Here is an 18,464-nt window from a genome sequence, read left to right as displayed (position 1 = left end):
GGTTGAATCGGAGCTGTAGCGGCTCGCCTACACCACAGCCACATGCCACAGCCATAGCAACTTGGGACCCGAGCCACATCTTTGACCTACACCCCAGCTCAGGGCAATGCCGATCCTTTAACTCACTGATCAAGGCCAGGGATTGAACCTATATCCTCATGGATACTAGTTGGGTTTGTTACCACTGAGCCACAATGAGAACTCCCTATAATGATGCATTTAACTCAAGAATGACTTTCCTTTTCAGATTCCCTTCCTTGTGATAAATTCAGGAACTCCAGAAATATTTACCCAACCTAAAGGCATCTGTTCTTGTAATCACGGTCAGAAAGTTAGGTCCACCTGCCTTGCTTTCATTCCTACTGAATCTGCAGCTGAGCCTCCAAACGAACGTTCGGTAGAAGTTTTTGGATAGAGGTTCAGCCCAGTAAAGAGCCCATGTTCCCCTCCCCCACTCCATTCGTGACTCTGTTCTCAAGCCTTAGGTACCATCAATAGGAAAAGCAGATTTGAAAAGATTCATAGTTTACAGTATTCAGATTTGCACAGCAGTTTCTCCAAATTATATCCAGGGGAATAAATCAGGGACTAACTTTGGCAGTCTCAGCCAGTACAGAGCCTTCCAATTCTATTTTGCTGGTGAGTCATTAAGTTAAAAAAGAAAATCCATATCGGTAATAAATCTTTTTAGAAATACTCTACATTCTTTTAAAAATTGATTGTCTCTAGGTGGCTACTTCCACTAACATTATCCAAAGACTAGATTTCTGTTAGAATACAAAATGATGCTTCCTGAGAAATTGGTCCTATTTTTATTATTATTTTTAAGTTGATACAGGAGATATATGATGGAGGATCTGTCCAGAGGAACAGAGCTTTCAGTAGTTATTCTGTGTTATTTTTATTTTTAAAATATTTTATTTTATTTTATTTTTTTTTTTTTTTGGTTTTTTATTTATTTATTTTTATTTTTTTGCTATTTCTTGGGCCGCTCCTGCGGCATATGGAGGTTCCCAGGCTAGGGGTCCAATCGGAGCTGTAGCCGCTGGCCTACACCAGAGCCACAGCAACGCAGGATCCGAGCCGCGTCTGCAACCTACACCACAGCTCACGGCAACGCCGGATCGTTAACCCACTGAGCAAGGGCAGGGATCAAACCCGCAACCTCATGGTTCCTAGTCAGATTCGTTAACCACTGCACCACGACAGGAACTCCCATTTTTAAAATATCTTAGATCAGAAGCACCTGCAAGATTGGAAATTTGGAGTTGCTGTTCTTGTGGGTGACACAGTATGTGGAGACCCTTGGGTTTTGTAGCTTAGAACTGACTCTACTGGCGTCCCAAATCTTCAACCGTAACTGAAGGTAAACGAGGACTCCCCAAACCCATCCTTACCCACCCTCTACATAGCTGATGCCAAAGATTGTATATGCTTCCTCTCCAAGCTGTCACCTTCTCTCTTTTGCTACAGACATTGCTACAGTTCAGGCCTTTGGACTTTTGCGGTGGCCTCATGCGTGGTTTTCCTGCCTTCAGTGTCATCTTCATTCCATCTACCTTCCAATCTATTTCTGCATTACTGCTGGAATAATTGGTCACCCCCATGCTTAAAACCCTTCCAAGGCACCCCATTCTCTGCCTTCTGTGCAGTGGAGGTCCTTAACCCATGGTCCACAGACATCAGGCAGATAAACACACCAGAGGCCAGGAACCCTCTGAAGATATGCAGGTATGTGACATGAATATGCCTGCTTCTTCAGAGAGGGTATGTAGCCTTCATTACATTCTTGGGCAGGTCTGTGGCTCAAAAAGAGGGAAGAACCGCTGGTCTACAGGAGAAAAGCAAATTCCTTGGCAAGTAACACGATGTTTAAAAGGGTGATGGAGGTGTGAAAGATGCTGTAAACACCACAGGCAAAATGTATAATTTCCAATCTGGCAAATGCTATACTTAACAAAACACGGGACTTGGCAGCATCCTCGCTAAGGGAAAGCCAAGCTTTCCTTGTCCTCAAGTTCCCATAAAGGCATCTTATGCTGATGCACTGCTGTACCAAAGTCCTTTGAGAAGGGGCCGCCCAGCCCCTCTCAGAATGGCCTCTCCCAGTTGTTCTCAGAGGCTGATAGCTATTCTGTGTTTTGCTAGCCTGCTGGGGCAAACTATGAATTCATTTTCTCATGGTAGGGATGCACCCTGCCCTGGGGATATTTGCCTCTGCCTTTCCTCAGGGTGGTATTAGAGATGGTGTGGAGCAGGCTCAGTACCTTTCTAAGCAACCACAGTGGGCACCGGTGGAATCCAAGAACCGTATCCAGTGACATCTGAATCTGACTTTTCCAAACAGGATAAGGCTTCAAGCTTATTGGAAGCTCTACACCCCACAGTACATACAAGGCCCCACAGAACAACATGATCTGGCTACTGCTCCACCTCTGCCATGTGCCTGGTGCTCCAACAGATTCAAATATTCAAATATTCCCGACCCAGCCATGAGTCTGATCCAGTTCATGACTCTGCCGCTGACATAACAAACTCCATCATCATCATCATCATCACCAACCAAAACTCGGTGAGGTCGGGGGTGGGGGGATAAATTAGGAGTTTGGGATTAACAGATATACACTACCATATATAAAATAGAGATACAGCAAGGTTCTACTGTATAGCACAGGGGACTATATTCCATATCTTATGATAGTCTAAAATGAAAGAGACTCTGAAAAAGAATAGACACACACCTATATATACCTATATCTATATATAGATATATGTGTATACATGTATAACCAAATCACTTTGCTGTACACCTGAAACATTGTATATCAACTATACTTAAATTTTTTTTTAGGAGTTCCCGTTGTGGCACAGCAGAAATGAATCTGACTAGGAACCATGAGGCTGCGGGTCTGATCCCTGGCCTCGCTCAGTGGGTTAAGGATCCAGTGGTGCTGTGAGCTGTGGTGTAGGTTGCAGACGCGGCTCGGATCCCGCGTTGCTGTGGCTCTGGTGGAGGCTGGCAGCTACAGCTCCGATTGGACCCCTAGCCTGGGAACCTCCATATGCCTCAGTGCAGCCCTAAAAAAAAAAAAATCAAAAATTAAAAAAAAAAAGTTCTGCCCCCCCATCTCTGTGAGGCAGGTCACATTACCCCTAGTTTAAAATGAGGACACTGAGGAGTTCCCTTGTGGTGCAGAGGGTTAAGGATCTGGGGTCATCTCTGCATCAGCCCCAGTTGCTGCTGTGGCACTGGTTTGATCCCTGGCTGGAGAACTTCTATATGCCATGGGTACAGGCAAGCAAACAAACAAACAAAAAACCAAAAAACAAACAAAACAAAATAAAAACAAAACAAAATTAAAATGAGGACACTGAGGCGGTTAGGAGTTAACTTATTTGCCCAAAATTGACAAAGGAAGTGAGTGTGACCTAGAATTGCCTCTCTTTTTTCCTCTGGTGAATGACTGCTGACATTGTCAGCTCATATCACTTCCTCAGAAAGCTTGATTCGACTTCTCTGGATAGAGTTAGGCATTCATCGCTCTATGTTTCCACTAAATCTTCATACATTTTTCCATTATAGCAGTAACATATACTCACTACAGAAAACTGTGAAATCTGAAAATTAGTCCTCAATAGCATACTTATACAAATACAATCATTTTTAGTATTTTTATAACTGTTATCATAGATTTAAAAATATTGTTGTAATCACTATGTATGCGTTATTTGGTGTCTACTTTTGGGGGGCTGGTAGTATTAGCATAAATATTTCCCCATATTATTACACAATTTCACAATGCCTTTGCTTTCTCAGTTAGGATACTTTTTTCCTTTTTGTCTTTTTAGGGCTGCACCCACGGTATATGGAGGTTCTCAGGCTAGGGGTCAAATCGGAGCTGTCGCTGCCAGCCCACGCCAGAGTCACGGCAACACCAGATCCAAGCCTTGTCTGTGATCTACACCACAGCTCACAGCAACACTGGATCCTTAACCCACTGAGCGAGACCAGGGATCAAACCCCAAACCTCATGGTTCCTAGTTTCTGCTGTGCCAAGACAGGAACTCCATCAGTGAGGAAACTTTTGGATCCAAGTTGACAACCAACTCCGATTGTCTTAAACACAAGCAATGTATGGTAATCGCTGCTATAAGAGGAAGCACAGAAGTAGGGCAGGCTCCAGGCAGGCTATAATTTGAATTTCCACCTTATTTTTCTGTACTTGCATCTGCAGTTTTGCCCCTCCCTCCGTGGCTGACTCTGTCCTCAGGGTCCCCTCACATCACAGCCTGGGGCCATTGGCTTCCCTGCTTGTGTCATGACCGGGAGAAATGCTTCCCTAAAGATGGATACAGGTCCACTTTTCAATCCAACTGGGCCATATGCTTTTTAGGTCATGTGCTTTTTCCTGGACATAGAATAGTTCCCAGGGAAATCTAATTCTAACTTTATTTCTAATTTACTTTTTAAAATGATTTTTATTTTTCCATTATAGTTTGTTTACAGGGTTCTGTCAATTTTCTACTGTATAATTCTAACTTTAAACCTGGCTTAAACTTGGATTCTTGAACCAGTCTCACTGAATGGATGATTTATTTGGAATCAGCCTTTGAATAGGAGGATGCAGTTAGCTTTCCTTGAGTCACCAGACCACGTGGTTGAGATGTGAATACCCAAAGACAAACTGGAAGGAAGAAACAAATGGGGTTGACTATTACTCTTTTTATTTCTATGTCTGTTTCTTTCTGTTAGGAAGAAACAAATGGGGTTGACTATTACTCTTTTTATTTCTATGTCTGCTACTTCGATAGGAGAGAAAGTGCCTCATTGCTATTTTACCTCTCACATCTGTTTTTCCCTTCCTGCCCTCTGTTGTGGCAATTTCTCTTCGGATGGTGGCAGTTTCTTTGCTAGTCTGTGGGCTCCTTATGGATTATGAGCTTCTTAAGGGTAGAGAATCTGTAATACTAATATTTGCATACTTGCTTCCTTGGTGCTTAGTGGCTATTGTATAAATGTCAGTTAATGATTACATGAAAGAAAGAATAAATGAATGCTATGTATAATGTACACACTAAGATGGCATGTAGGAGTAACACACAAAATGGTATTTTATAATGAAAAAGAGACAGAGCTTCCTTTAATTTTATTTTTCATTTATTTAATTTTTTTGCTGCATGTGCAGCAGCTTGACGTGGGGTCTCATTTCCCAGACCAGGGTTTGAACCCAAGTTCAAAATGGTGAAAGCCCTGAATCCTAACCACTAGACCACCAGGGAACTCCCTAATTTTTATTTTTATTGACATATAGTTGATTCACAATGTTGTTAATTTCAGGTGCATAGCAAAGTGATTCATATGTATATATCCATTCTTTTTCAAATTCCTTTCCCATATAGTTATTTCTGTAATAACTATATGGGAAAGGAATACAGAGTAGCATTCCTTGTGCAATATGGTAGGTCCTTGTTGCTTATCTATTTTACATATAGTAGTGTGTATATGTTAATCCCAAACTTCTGTTTTGTTTTGTTTTTTAGAGCTGCACCTACGGCATATGGATGTTCTCAGCCTAGGGGTCCAATCGGAGCTATAGCTGTGGGCCTACACCACAGCCATAGCCACACCAGATCCGAGCCATGTCTGCAACCTACACCACAGCTCATGGTAATGCTGGATCCTTAATCCACTGAGTGAGGCCAGGGATCAGACCTGCAACCTCACGGTTCCTAGTTGGATTCATTTCTGTTGTGCCATGATGGGAACTCCAATCCCAAACTTCTAATTTATCCCTCCCCCTGACCTTTCCAGAGATTCCTTTCTTCACTGAATATTTACTGAGGTCTTACTGTGCACTCCCTACTGAAGGTACCATAGGGAGCAAGGCAGATGTGTTTCTGCCTTCATGGAGCTTAGATTCTAATGGGAAGAGAAATACTGTAGAAAGGACAGAGTCTGTTTTACAAGGAGAAGTTCAGGGAGCGATAGGGGTTATTTAGTTGAAGGTTATTCTGAACTTGGTCAAATTTGGATTTATTAGCATCACATCTGGCTCTATGTATTTTGCTTCCAACGAGACGGACAACTCAGGGAATCAAAAGGCAAAAATCAATCCAAGGATGTCACTGGCTTACTGGTCCCTGTGACTCTGGTTTATCCCTATCGTAAAGGCAGCACTTCCAGATCTCTGCATGTGTTCAGACGGCTCTGCAGGGGAGAGCTGCCAACTGGGCAGGCTGGGAAGACTGGAGCAGGCGGCAAGGGGGTTTTGCTCACAGACCGTGTGTGTTGCTGGTGTTCTGACCCACTGCATTGCTTCCTGAGAGTAGAAGTTGAACATCCAATCACAATTCTCTTATGGCTTTTAGGACACTGAGGGGATGAACATATTTCTCTTCTTACAATATAAGATGAAAAGCAATCAAGCATCATTTCTGAATCAAAACAGTTTTTGAATTGGGGATTTTTACACATACTCCTCCTTCATTCTGAGAAGGGAAAGGCCTTGCTTAAGAGCAACCTACACAGGTCACAGCCTGCTTTCTTTGAGCAGGAAATTCCCTGGTTCCGTGCTGGCTTCAGAGCAATTTAGGTCCTGGGAGGTGCTTTCCTCCAGGTTAGGAAGCTGACCTACTTTGAGAGATGAGGGATTGCGTCACTGGGCAAATGATATTTCTGGTGAGACCTAAATGGTGAGCATGATTTTTCCAAAAGGAGATGGTTAGAGAGGGCAGCATTCCAGGCAAGGAAGCAGTTTATGGGGAGGCTTTGAGGCCTCAGGCAAGTTCAATCGCAGGGCATTCAGGGAACTGAAAGTTTCATGTTCTTTGTGTGCAGAGGGAGAAGGGGGGTGTTCAGTGAAACTGGAAAGGTAGCCAAGGGTGAGATCCTGTACAGTCTTGCAGACAATGGTGAATTTAGGATTCAGGCCAGGTCTGGAACTAACAGGGTCAAGGAATCACTGGGATAGAGGAGAAGGCCATTACCATAACAGCTTCTGCGCATACTTTTTTTTTCTTTCTTATTCTGAAAAAAATTTTGTGGCCCCACCCATGGCATATGGAAATTGCTGAACTAGGGATTGAATTTGAGCCACAGCTGTGACCTACACTGCTTCTATGGCAATGCCGGACCCTTTAACACACTGTACCAGGCTGGGGATTGAACCAGCACCTTTGCAGTGTTCTGAGCTGCTGCACTCAGGTCTTAACCCACCGTGTCACAGTGGGAAGTCCTTGCATATTTTTTTTCTGCCTTTAAGGTTTCATTGTATAATTAATTAATGTTACAAAACAGATTAAAATTTAATTTTTATATCAAGTTAGAGGAGGGGCTTTTTCATCCAACATTTTATGATACAAATTTTCAAGCAGAGAAAAATGGAAAGAGTCACCTATATTCTACCATTAGAATTTTGCTAGCTCTGCTTTGTCACATAGCTATCCATCTAGGCAGTGCTCTCACTGTCCATCAATCCATCTTAATTTTGATGCATATTAAAGTAGTTGGAGACATCATTCTACTTCATCCTTCGACTCTTCAGTATGCATACTGTTATCTAGAGTTTAATATTTGTTCATGGTTCTTTTTTGTGTCTGCGGTAAAAGTCAGATACAATGATATGCAAACATCTTAAGTATTCCATTTGATGGTTTTGATAAATAAATACATAAAATTTGAAGTTTCAAAAGATAGGGCTTTATCAAAAAGTCTCATCATAGGGCCCTTACATTATACATGAAGAGGTATAATATCAATTCAAGGTAGAAGGTGATGCATTAAGGATGTATATTGTAATCACTTTATTTATTTACTTATTTATTTGTTTTGGGGGCTGCGCTTGTGGCATGCTGGCAGGCAGAAGTTCCTGGGCCAGGTGTTGAACCTGTGCCACAGTGGTGACAATGCTAGATTCTTAACCTGATGAATCACCAGGGAATTCCTTTAGTAATCTCTTTAAAAATAGTAGCTAAAAAGCCAGTAGAGGAGGTAAGCTGGAATACAATAAATAAATAAATAAGTAAACAAATAAATAAAATCAAAACCAAAACCAAAAAAAAAAAAAAGGAACAAAGATGAGAGGGACAAGTAAAAAACAAATAGTAAGATGGTCGACTTAAATCAATCTGTAACATTAAAACACCAAATATAAAAGTGTTGTCGGGAGTTCCCGTCGTGGCACAGGGGTTAATGAATCTGACTAGGAACCATGAGGTTGCGGGTTCAGTCCCTGCCCTTGCTCAGTGGATTAACAATCCGGTGTTGCCGTGAGCTGTGGTGGAGGTTGCAGACGTGGCTCGGATCCCGCGTTGCTGTGGCTCTGGCATAGGCCGGTGGCTACAGCTCCGATTGGACCCCTAGCCTGGGAACCTCCATGTGCCGCGGGAGCGGCCCAAGAAATAGCAAAAAGACAATAAATAAATAAATAAATAAATCTACTTAAAAAAATAAAAGTGTTGTCAGCCTGGATGAAAAGCAAGACTCAATCATATGCTGTTTACAAGAGATGCACTTAAATACAGAGACATAGATTTTTTTTTACCCTCATTCATTTTCAAACTATCTGCTTCTCTATAGGATGCAAACACTGAGCATCAGAAAGCTAGTATTTACATATATGAGGCCAAGCAAATTTAAAGACAAAGAGTATTTCCAGGAACAAAGAATGATATTGCAACAATAAAAGGTCAATCAGTCAAGAAAATATAACAATCCCAAGCATGTATGCAGGGAATAACAGAGCTTCAACACATGCAAAAGCAAAAATTGACGAGAGAAATAGACCTGCAGTCATACTGCCCTTTTAATACTGCTCTTTCAGTGTATGATAGAATAAATAGACAAAATATCAATAAGGATATAGAAGATTTGAGTAACAGTCTTACCAACTTGACCTAATTGACATATTTAGATGATCCAATAGTTGCAGAGTACATTCTTTACAAGTGCACATTGAATATTCATCAAGATATTTTATGCTACTGGGCCATATGTGAAATTTTAAAAATTATGCCATTTACAAAAGCATCAAAACAAAATACTTAGAAATAAAAATTTAACAAAAAATGTGCACAATAATTATACTGAAAAATACAAAGAGAAATTAAAGATCTAAAAAAGTGGGATGGAAATCACTCATGAGGGGAAGGCTTCATATTATTATGATGTCAACCCTCCATAAATTGAACTACAGAGTCAAAACCATCCCAATCAGAATCATGGCCGGATTATTTAAAAAGGCATTTACAAGCTGATTGTAAAGTTCTCGTGAAATTTCGAAGGACAGAGAATAGCTAAAAAGCTGGAGTTCCCATCCTGGAGAAATGGAAATGAATCCAACTAGGAACCATGAGATTGCAGGTTGGATCCCCGGCCTCGCTCAGTGGGTTAAGGATCAGGTGTTACCGTGAGCTGTGGTGTAGGTCGCAGACGCAGCTCAGATTCTGGGTTGCTCTGGTTGTGGTGTAGGCCGGCAGCTAGAGCTCTGATCTGACGCCTAGCCTGGCAGCCTTCATGTGCCACAGGCGTGGCCCTAAAAAGACAAAAAAAAAAAAAAAAAAAAAAAAAAAAAAAGGAATTACTAAAAAGTTACAGTCATCAAGATACAGTGGGAAATCCAATGGGAAAAATGACAAACCCGTCAACGAATGTGACTGGAACAATTAGATAATGTATGAAAATGAAACACTGCCAATGTATATCACATTTGTAGCATATAATATGACAAACTACAATTTTGAGCCTATGTTATCCATATCCTGGGAAATATAGTATGCATCTGCACTGCTGTACTACCTTTCTCAAGCACAGGAGTATTTTTCATTAAGAAAAACTTGTTAAGGGACTGGAATAACATTGAGGTCACAAAGGCATTATTTAGAAAATAGTTTGAAATCATCGAATAATGCTTTATTTCCTGGGTGATATAATAAAAATGGCCTTCTGTTTTTAATTAATTAAGGTAATTAATTAATCCTTTTTCAGCTGCACTCACAGAAAATGGAAGTTCTGGCGCCAGGGATCAAATCTGAGCAGCAGCTCTGACTTATACCACAGCTGCAGCAACAGTGGATCCTTAACCTGATGCACCACAGTGGCAACTCTGCCTTCTGTTTTTAGAATGCATTTAGTCCCTCCCTGTATATTCACAGCAGGAGAAATTTCCATTTTCACTCATGACCAATTGCGGGGAGCCGAGGAGATACAGGAGGCCAAGGAAGGGAACTAGCCTGACCGCACAGTTCCAAAGGCAGGGTTCCTAACCAAGGAAAAAAGGCCTACCCGCCAGCACAGTTCTGAGGGCAGGTTTAGAAATAGGGAAAAGGGCTTACCCGGTGGCACAGTTCCGAGGGTAAGTTCTAAAAATAATGAGGCTCACCTGCTAACCCGACAACAATGACAACAATAATAAAATGAAGGCTTTGCACAATAGTGCAAGAATAAAAATTGCTTCTTGGAAAATTCAGTCTTTCCTGTTATTTACTTATTACTCAAGCCTTTTCTGTTATTTGTTTGCTATTCTTTGTTATTTTTCTATATTGTTTTGTGATTCAATAAAATTGGAACAACAAATATTGGAACAGTGATAAAATAATAAGATTTTCACCTTGGTGAAATTCCCCCTATTCAGATCTAATGTAAGCAAAAACAAAGTATTCACTGTTTTGTTACAAGTAAAAATAGGTTTTAGAGTTAGGTAATTGTGGAGTGTACAATAGGTTAGAATAGGTTAGACATACATTATTCTCGATGGAAAAATATAATCTTGCTTTTAATAAGTTTTGTAGGGAGCTTTTAAGTTTTATGAAATTAAGTTGCTCTGATATAGAAAATATTTTCTCATACTGTCCCCTGACCATAATGCTTTGAAGTTAGTACCTCAAGCTTTAATCTAAAAATGAGTTTTTGTAAATGTTAAATTCTTGTGCTTGTGACCTTTCTAGTTGTTAAGGTTTAGCTTAAAACAATAATGGGCGGCGCTTGCTAAAAGTAACAAGACATTTTTATACCGAATTGCCTTATTTTCATATAATGATTTTTCCACATAATGTTTTGTACCCATTATAATTTTGCATGATGCATTGTATCCATTAGTTTTGATTGAAATTATTAGAACACATAGTATATCTACTGTACCATGTAGTCTAAAATTTAACCTTTGAGAATATGATCTAAGCACTGTGATGTAAGTTACAATTAAGCTGTCTATATAAACTGTTACCTATGCTAATAAAATTTGAGCAGTCCAGTGCCCTGAAAGAAGGGACAAAGAGGCTGTCTCCATGTGCTTCGCCGACACTGTCCATCCCCGGAGGGAATACCCTGGCTGCTGGAGCTGGACTCTGGCAACCAATGATACACATTTTCGAAACTTCTAGCTGGGAGGAGGGACAGGTACTACCCGCTTGCAAAAATGAAATCTCATAAGCCTGTAGCTGAAGGGCTTGAAAGAATTGATAGATTTATTGTTAATTTACTTCCAAGGCTTCTTTTAGATACTGGAGGAATGAAATACCTCATGTACGTGGGAGCTGGCATTATTACTGTGACTAATGGAGGTTAATCAAAAGGAGATATTCCTGCCTTAACAAATTCAAATGTAAATGGGATTTTGAAAACATTTTCCTCCTACACACTGGTTTTGAGAGGGGCTCTTTTCTTTTCTTTCTTTCTTTTCTTTTTCTTCTTCTTTTTTCTTTTCTTTTCTTTTCTTTTTTTTTTTTTTTTTTTTTTTTTTGCTTTTTAGGGCCACACCCATGGCATATGGAAGTTCCCAGGCTAGGGGTCGAATCCAAGCTGCCGGACTACACTGCAGCCACAGCAATGCAGCATCCGAGCCTCGTCTGCCACCTACACTGCAGCTTGTCACCGGTTCCTTTAACCCAATGAGTGAGGCCACGGATGGAACAAGCATCCTCATGGATGCTAGTCAGGTTCATAACCGGTGAGCAACAATCAGAACCCCAAGAGGGGTTTCTTGAGGACCAAAGATCAGGCTGCTCTATGGTTCTAATTCCTAGATTCCAGAAGGCTCTGTAATTAGGTAAGGCTTGATATTCCCCTGGCATTTCCTGCTTCCAAAAGAGCCTGTCTATTCTAGAGAATCAAGTTGCCTCTGGAGGGGCTGCACATTTTCTTACTCCAATAATCCAGGAAAGCCTCGAAAAGCTCGGTCAAACTGCTCCCATCATGGAAGCCAGGTTTGTTTTCCCACATAGTGCTAGCGATGCACTGTAAACTCTACCTTTTTTTTTTTTTCTTTTCTAGATCTATAATTTTTTTTTAAATAGTCTGTGCAGGCAATGAGACTTGCTTTACCATATATGACAATTGGCATGACTATAGTGTTACTTGAAATCTTTATGTTATAGGAGGGTTGATCAGATTACATTTCTGTTTAGTTAAATAACAGGCCTAAGGATACCTTTTGAACACCAGCACTGCAGTTACTCTCCAAGCCCTGTCACCAGTGGTACACATCATCCTTAGGAAGGATTTACTTTTGCAAGTATGTCATCTCAATCATTTTGTGTTTATTCTTAGTTCTCTAAGACCAAGGGCCAAACAAAGTGCTTTCCTTACATTATCAATACCTGTTCAAAGAGATACTTTTAGGACAGAGATTTGGGTGGTGATAGAGTTGGACCTCAAACACAGATCTGAGTACAGAAGAAAAAGCTCTTACGAACCACTCCATATTCCCTCCCTGAGCTCAGAGGATGATGTAATTCTGGTCTTACTCCAAATCCCAGGTATTAGTCTGAAACTCCCTGTGGATTTATTATCAATCAGCTGCCTAGCTTAGGCAGAAAAATCTGTGCTAGGCTGCACAGGGTGAGATAAAGCAAAATTACAAGAAACTGCCTTACCTTTGGCAAGCTTTGACTCTAGTTCAGATCTAGGTAAGCAATTGTTTTCAACGTAAAATGCACACTAGAATCATCTGTGGAACTTTAACAAGTACCGATGACAGAAATTCTGATTTACTTGGTCTAGGGCGAAGCTTGAGCATCAGGATTTAAAAACTCTTCAGGTGATTCTAATGTGTAGCCAAGGTTTACGACCACCTAAGTTTGAATTAAAAAAACCCATAAAATAACATCAAAACCACTATAATGTACCAAATGATATACTCTGAAATGTACATAGTCCTTACCTCATTCCACAAAGGATATGACGTGGCTGAACAGTTATTCAGTACAGAGTGAAATCCACTTAGGGGCACAGAGTTCCAGGTACTTGTCAAAAAGGTCATTAGATGGGCTGGAACAGGGGAGGTCTGTATAAAAACAATTCATGTAAGTGTTATGTCCTTGGTTTTTGTTTGCAAGGCAGCCGTGGCAGATTTTAGGAGAAATAGTTCTTAGAAAACAGCGATTGGTCCAGATTCTGTTTCTAGGTGGTTGATTGGTCTAAGAACAATTTACAGGGAGTTGATTGGTCTGGAAACTGTTTCCAGGCTGTCTAGCCAGTAGATGGCCTTGTCTCCAAGGGTTACTCAATCTACAAAGTGATAACAGGTCTCAGAAGCTTAAGTGGAATGATAATTTTTCCCCATTATAGAAGCTTAGTGAAGAAAATATCAGTAGTTGAAGGATGACTCACAGGCACATTGTACATTTCTTTTATGAATTGCTTTTAAGGTAGAAGTTTCCTAAATGATTTTTTTTACAAGTTGAAGTGTGGCTGGAGCTATTCCATGAAAAATTTCCAGCTGTTAAAAGGGCAGCATTAAACTATTCAGCACAGGAATTCCCGTTGTGGTGCAGTGGAAACAAATCCAACTAGGAACCAGAGATTTCGGGTTCGATCCCTGGCCTTGCTCAGTGGGTTAAGGATCCGGCATTGCCGTGAGCTGTGGTGGAGGTTGCAGATGTGACTCGGATCTGGTGTTGCTGTGGCTCTGGCATAGGCTGGCAGCTACAGCTCCAATTTGACCCCTAGCCTGGGAACCTCCATATGCCATGGGTACGGCCCTAAAAAGACAAAAAAGAAAAAAAAAAACCTATTCAGCACAGTTCAACTGTTGGAATATTTTCTGTCTTTTCTTTCTCCTTCTTAAGAGCAGAAGAAGCTGCTCTCAGTTTAATATCAGTACTAAATATCAGTATTAAACTGACAGGGCAGAGTTCCTGTCACGGCACAGCAGAAACAAATCTGACTAGGAACCATGGGATTGTGAGTTCGATCCCTGGCCTTGCTCAGTGGGTTAAGGATCCGGCATTGCCACAAGCTGTGGTGTAGGTAGCAGACGCGGCTTGGATCTGGCATTGCTGTGGCTGTGGCATAAGCCGGCAGCTACAGCTCTGATTAGACCCCTAGCCTGGGAACCTCCATATGCCGTGGGTGCAGTCCTAAAAGGACAAAAGACAAATAATAATAATAATATCAGTAGGGAAAAACAGACAATGTAATAACAAAGAAAAAGATGATGTGATAACAAAGAAAACTGAGGAAAAGTGTAAATTCTATAATCTTAATATTCAACCATTTTTCATTTTTGTATATTTTTATTCTAACCTAGGATCAATATCATTTGATGATAACATATGTAAAATATAAGGTCTGACTGTCTAACCCTATTTTTTAAATGGTGTTATCAGTTGCTTTATTTTATTTATTTATTTTTTGGCTGTGCTCACAACATATGGAATTCCCAGGCCAGGAATCAAACCCATGCCAAAGCAGTGTCAACGCCAGATCCTTAATCCACTGTGCCACAGTGGGAAATCCTCAGTTTATTTTAGAGTGGCTTACCACATTTCCCTGAAAGTATGGTGTCATAACATGATTTATGAGTAAATTTTATATTTTTAGTTCCAGATTCAATGAATATTTTTGAGTAATATGCACACACATGCTGGACATTTATTTACTTAGTTTTTTTAGGGCCACACATGCAGCATCTGGAAGTTCCCAGGCTAGGGGTCAAATTGGAGTTATAGCTGCCCGCCTACACCACAGCCACAGGAACACAGGATCCGAGCCTTGTCTGCGATCTACACCACAGCTTCTGGCAATGCCGGATCCTTACCCCACTGACCACCGCCAGGGATTGAAACCACATCCACATGGATAGTAGTCGTTACTGCTGAGTCACAGTGGGAGCTCTCAGGGCCTCCTTGCCTACCTGGAGAGAGACGGTCGTTAAATGTTTATCACACACCATTGCTTCTAGACCTGGGCATACATGCCCTTCCCTCCACCCCAGCTTGGCTCAGCTTAAGTGTCACTTCCTTGGGGAGGCTTCACCTGACTCTTCAGGAATAGGGTAGGTGAGTCCTATGGAAACTTGGGCAGCCCTCCCTGTGGTACTTCTACTGACTTTTTCTGTATCCTGTACTGGCCAGGTGAATTCCTTGAGGTCAGGGAAGGCTCCAGGGTGTGGTCCTCCAGTCAATAGCATGCTCATGGCTGGGAGAGCTGGTGAGAAACGCAGACTCTCAGGCCCACCCCGACTGAATCAGAATCTGCATTTTCACGCAAGAGCTCAGGGATTGAGTGCATTTACATTGAAGGTGTACTGCCTTAAGGGCCAAATGGAAAAACAAAAAATCAGGGACATTGTCTTTGTCATTGCCTTTGTTCTCCACTTGGGACAGTGTTTGGCATGCAGCAAGGTGCTACATCATATTTTGAAATGAATTGGTGTATGAGTATTTGAAATAATAAGCCCTCTCTATTAAAGATGTTCTCTGGGAGTTCCTATTGTGGCTCAGCAGCAATGAGCCCAAATAGTGTCCATGAGGATGTGAGTTTGATCCCTGATCTCGCTCAGTGGGTTAAGGATCTGGCATTGCTGTGAGCTGTGGTGTAGGTTGCAGATGTGGCTTGGCTCCCATGTTGCTGTGGCTGTGGCGGGCAGCTATAGTTGCGATCTGACACCTAGTCTGGGAACTTCCATATGTTGTGGGTGTGGCCCTAAAAAGCAAAAAAAGAAAGAAAGAAAAAAGAAAGAAAGGAAGGAAGGAAAGAGAGAAGGAGAGAAAGAAAGAAAGAGAGATGGAAAGAGAGAGAGAAAGAAGAAAGAAAGCTTTTTATGGTTCTAGAATGTGTCTTCATCTTTGATCCACTAGATTTCCTCACATACCATCTGCACTCTGTAGACATTGGAATAAGATGAAAGAACAAGACTTGAGTACTCTTCTGCTGAGCCTAAAACTAGGGCCCAATTTAAGATATTCATTCCAGGGGAGTTCCTTGGTGGTCTAGTGGTTAGGACTCGGTGCTTTTACCATTGCACTCTGGGTTCAATCCATGGTCTGGGAACTGAGCTCTCACATCAAGCAGCTGCACACTGCAGCATCCTCCCCTGCCTCCAAAATCCACTTTGCAATCATGTAAGTGAGTCAATGACCTTTGAAGTTATGGGTCTCTAGGGACCAAACCTGGAGTTCTGAGATATGTCAGCAGAAACTTAAGATTTTTCCTAGCCATCAACCTGTCTCAATGTGCTACCCTTATCTCCTCATTTCTCCTAATACAGGATGCCAAGCTTACTCTACCTCCTTTTCTCTTCCTTTAGCTATAGCGTTGATATGCTTCTTGCTCATAGACTCACAAGCGCATTGAACACAAAGTGGCATAGGTGGGCAGGGCAGGGCAGCAGAAGGCACTTGGATTTTGTCAGGAGACACCGGCCCCGTGTTCCTGCCTGTTACAACCTTTCTCGAGCCTTCATCTCTTCCTCTGCAGTGGCGAAAATGACATCTCCCCTACCTAATTCACCACATTTTTGTAGGATTAAATGAATTGACATATACTAAAATGCTTTTGTAAATTATAAAGCAAGCATAGAGTAAATGCGGAATCTCTCAGACAAATGGGTCTCAAGTGCAGGCTATAGTTTAATAACTTGAGAGCACGTGGGATCTGCAAGGGGATAAAAGCTTGTTCTAGTATGGAGAGGGCATAGAAACCTAGGGGTTATTTATTTGGGAAACAGGATGCCTAACCTGTGTCCCAGCATGTAATTAGGTAAAGATTATTGTTTTATGTTGCAAAGACATAACACATTGGCTTCATATCAGGTGTTAACATAGATAATCTGGGGTGAATCTATCTGAGATGACAGGTGTGCTGTAGATGACAATAATAATAACAAAAAAAAAAAAGAGAAGCAAATGATAAGAACATGTTGGAGGCTGATAACTGAAATAACGACTTCATTTCCAAATAGGATCTGATCAACTAATCTAGATGCAAAAATATAGATCGATACCAAGTAAGAGTTCCTTTCAAATACACAGCTGCCAGTGAATATCTCAGACTGCAAGCACTGTTGCAGATAAACAGTTTTGCCTGTTTCTTAGTTTGGGGACATCCCTTGCGGATGTTAGTTATTAGCTCCCCAGAGTAGGAAGGCGCCATGGCGCGGTCCTCCAATCAGCAGCATGATCATCACCAGGGGAACTGCTGAGAAATGCAGACTCTCAGGGCCACCCCAGACTAATTGAATCAGAATCTGTGTTTTCACAAGACCTCCAGAGGTTGAGTGCATTTACGTTTTGGGTGCACTGCCTTCGGGACCATCTAAGCATTTTCCAAATGGGAAAACAAAAGATCAGTATTTTAAGGACAATTTTTTTCTTTCAAATTCTAACAGGCATGGGAGGCAGAACTTGGACAAGACCCAAGGTTTCCAGAGTTCCCTGGTGGCTCAGTGGGTTAAGGATCCCGTGTTGTCACTGCTGTGGCTCTGGTTACTGCTGTGGTGTGGGTTCGATCCCTGGCCCACCAACTCCTGCCAGCATCCTTCACCACCTTACGGCCTGGTTTTACACCTTCCAATTGTGAGGCTTAAGCAAGTTCCTGCACCTCTATGAGCCTGTTTCCTCATCTGTGATGGAGATGATAGCAATGTTTACCTCACAGAACTGTGAGGTTTAACTCAAATCAGAAATTTGAGAAATTAGAATTGTGCAAGGTAAGTTTATTCTTCTCAAATGGAAAAGCAGGCAATGTTCTGCATAATTTAAACTGTAGAAGTAAGTTTTTTATGGCACACAGAAGCAGCTTGTAATTTATATCTCTGAAAATCTTCATGCCTTGACAGTAATATCTAGAGAGAAGTGATTTATTTTTCCTTTTCCTCTTTCGTATTTTCCAGGGAAGAAAATTACATAAGCTGCCTAGCAGAAGTCCTATGCTATCACTGTTATTTAATCATCTTGAAGGTTAGGCTGACCTCTGTTATTACGAATTTGGTGAACTAGGGCCAAATTCAACCTTTGGAATAGGCACTGACAAATGTAATTAAAGAACCTGACTCACTGACCTACTTTCTTGGCCACCAAAAACAGTGGGAAGGTGGATTTACTAGTGTTTTGCTCCATCTAGTGGCCATACATGGTACATGGTTCAATTTTTTGGTTACCAACAAATTGGCGGGAATTCTAGTTTTACTTTTGAATGCAAATATCCAACTTCTCACTATTGAGGAGAAATGATCCCATATACACAC

The 18,464-nt window shown here is 41.3% G+C and overlaps 1 long non-coding RNA gene across 1 annotated transcript; it reads right to left on the bottom strand.

The window, feature by feature from the left end:
* Nucleotides 1-7,789: 7,789 nt before the first annotated feature.
* LOC110260329 (uncharacterized) lies at nucleotides 7,790-13,329 on the bottom strand. The gene is made up of 2 exons (XR_014805759.1): nucleotides 13,158-13,329; nucleotides 7,790-9,533 (listed from the first exon to the last, which is right to left on the bottom strand). It is a non-coding gene; the product is annotated as an uncharacterized LOC110260329 (long non-coding RNA).
* Between the last annotated feature and the right edge of the window lie 5,135 nt (nucleotides 13,330-18,464).

Source organism: Sus scrofa, chromosome 1, assembly GCF_054392235.1.
Source record: "Sus scrofa isolate SSC_HxYL_T2T_F1_AM1 chromosome 1, Sscrofa_HxYL_maternal_Yorkshire_Landrace_v2.0, whole genome shotgun sequence".
In the NCBI taxonomy this organism is placed as follows: Eukaryota; Metazoa; Chordata; class Mammalia; order Artiodactyla; family Suidae; genus Sus; species Sus scrofa.
Note: the sequence above shows the minus strand (reverse complement) of the source record. Positions and strands in the feature narration are given on the sequence as shown.